The sequence below is a fragment of the Nicotiana attenuata genome, unplaced genomic scaffold, assembly GCF_001879085.1.
Source record: "Nicotiana attenuata strain UT unplaced genomic scaffold, NIATTr2, whole genome shotgun sequence".
NCBI lineage: Eukaryota > Viridiplantae > Streptophyta > Magnoliopsida > Solanales > Solanaceae > Nicotiana > Nicotiana attenuata.
This window is the reverse complement of record NW_017670235.1, coordinates 595,439-598,515: the sequence shown is the minus strand read 5'-3', so window position 1 is coordinate 598,515 and position 3,077 is coordinate 595,439.

Sequence of the window (3,077 nt, the reverse complement as noted above, 5' to 3'; positions counted from 1 at the left end):
TGTGAGGTTCTAAAAATATGTGATCTATTTTTATGCTAGTTGTGAAGCAATTGATGCTATGTGAAAGACTTAGAAGCGAGATAAGGGCTTAAAAATGAGATATTAACCAAACCAAATCACTGTCAATCGGGGCCTCGAGAATGCTTATTCGGGGCCTCGAGGTCGAGTCGGATGCTCGGCTGAGAGCTATCGAGGGTAGTCGATGGGCGACTAACAGTTGTAATAAGATCAATGACAGCTCTTTATAGCCAATAATAAGCAATAAATAAAGCAATGAAATAAATAGAACACAATGAATGTAAGCAATAGATGAAGCAATGAACTCAAGAGAATATGTTAGAGAGCAGAGAGAATGTTTTGTGTATTTAGTATTGAGCATCATGTGTCTACAAACGACAAGGGTTCCCCTTTATATATGAGGGGGAACATAGTACAAAAGCACTAATTACAAAAATATAAGGCAGAGATAGCTACCCAATGCACTGATACGAGTCAGAGCTAGACTTCTAGGTTTTGTCAGTCCTAGTCGTGCGCCTAGGGAAATTCTCACTGTTCCACCGTAACCATCGATTTGCGTTGCCTCGAGGTTGGACACCGATGTCCCCTCGAGATAAAATTCAACCGTGGTCTCGAGCCTTTGGAAACCTTGCTCACGAGGCGTTGTAATGGCCGAAAATTGGACCCTCTGATTTTACCGTATACAAGGTGTAAATAGTTCTCAATGAAACAGACAAATAAGGTAATAGGTCAATCATAACCAAATAAGGAATGAAAAATAGAAGTAGAATCAATTCAAGGTCGGCTTCAATCAATTAACATAACATAATAGCATAAAATCAGGAAGGTACTATTTAGATTAAGATACAGAATCAATCGATAGCCAAGTACCAGATCAAATAAGTAAAGAAATAATGAGAACATGTAAATCTAACAAAATCAGTATCATACAAGAAAGGAAAGGCTGAAATCTCAATAAAGATTTCCAAAACCCTAATTTTAGGGTAAGTAATCAGTCAACAGTTAACGACAATAGTTAAAGGTGCATAGAAGCAGATAGACAGAAACATTAGAGGAAAAATACCAAATAATGACAACCCTAAATTTAATGTAAGTAAAATAGGAAGAAATACAAAGGAGCTTTAATAAAAATGCACGGGCACATATAGACGGAAAATAATTAAGGTTTGAACCATATTTTGTTCGATTTTGAAGAATCAAAAACCCTAGATTTTAGGGTAAGTAAGATCAGCGTAGATAACCAAAAAGGAAAACTATAATAAGGATGCACAGAGATGGAAATACTAAAGATTGACATAGATTTAGTTCGTTTTTTGAAAAATCAGAAACCCTAAATTCTAGGGTAAATAGAATCGGTCAGAAATAGTAATGAAATTATAAACACAGAGGTAGATATACTGGAACATTAAAGGAAATATACAAAAGAATAAAATATAATTTTAGATCTGGAAAGATCTAAACCCTAATAAAAATCAGCGTAAATAACCAAAGAAAAGCTACAATAAAGATATACGGAAACACTAAAGGAAAATAAATAGAGGAACTATAACAGATTTTGAAAAGATTCGAACCCTAGCTTTAGGGTAAATGAAAAATCAAACCAAATCTCAAAGATTCACACCAAAAGACGAAGAATGAACATAGATGGAAAAGAATGAAGGTTCGAACCAGATTTGGTCCAGAATATGGAAAATTGGCTTGCCATGTTAGGCAAGCAATTATGTTATGCCATAAACGAATAACCAACAATGATAGAGGATCAATAAGGTAAGAAAATCCCCGATTGATTCCATATCTGGCTAGAATCGAAAGGGGTTAAGGGCGACGACGCTAGGGTTTGAGAGGGTGAAGGGTGAGGAGATGAGAGGATTCAATGACGGCGGGTGAGGTGAAGTGATTAGGGTTTAGACGGGTTAGGTTAACTTAAAAAGGGTGAGGTGATGTGGACCGCTGATTTCGGGGATCAACGGTCCTGATCCAAAGGTTTTGGGCCGGGTTATAATAAACGGGTTTGGGTACTGGGTTGGACGGGTATGGGGTATTGGGTTGGTTAGTGTACTGGGCCGGGGCAATTGGGTTAGGCTAGGTCTGAATTTAATTAGAAAAAAAAGCTAGATTTTAAATACCCAATTAAATTAATAAAATAATTTATAAAAATAATTAATAAATGATAAAAAAAATGTCATTTGTGCATGAAAATAATTTAAAATAATTACTTTATATTCTAAAAATATAAAAAGTCATTTTCTATATAAATAATATAATTATGCATATATATGGGCTATTATTGCAAAATGTGCAATTCTAGCCTCAAAAATGCAAATGTAATTATAAAAAATATAATTAAAATATTTAAGCATTATATGGGCATGAATGATAAATTTGGAGGATTAAATCATCATAAAAAATGATATGGGAGATAATTATTGGATATTTATATAATAGTAATGCATATACACCAATATATATGGGGGATAATTATTGGATATTTATATAATAGTAATGCATATACACCAATATATATATATATATATATATATATATATATATATATATATATATATATATGCATATTTAAAATATATGAGTGAAAAATTGGGTATCAACAGGTGTTAGTGCATCATTTCTTGCATCAACAATGGTGTGAGTGTTACCTGTTGGGGGAGCTGGTTGCTCGCCGGTGGTGGTTATCATATCTGCTGGCGCGATATTTTTGTTCGCCCTTTGAACGGGTTTGTCGAGTATGTTATTGAGGGTACTTGTCAGCCACTCCTCCAATAACTTCTTCACTGCTGGTGGTGCCTCCTCAGCCGTGGATGTGAAAGCTCCCCTTTCGCGTGAGGTCATACTTGCGTGAGGGGGAGGTGAATCACTCCGCCTGGCTGTGGCAGTTGGTGTCACATTGTCATCGCCTCCTCTGTTATCCTCATTAATGGTGTCTAAGAGGTTGGTAGTGACACCCATTATTGCTTTCTGCCTTTCATCTCGTGTTCCTGTCGTTGTTAGTTTGTGCAAACGAGGAAAAGATGGTTCTCCCCCCCCCCCCCGTTTTACCTTTT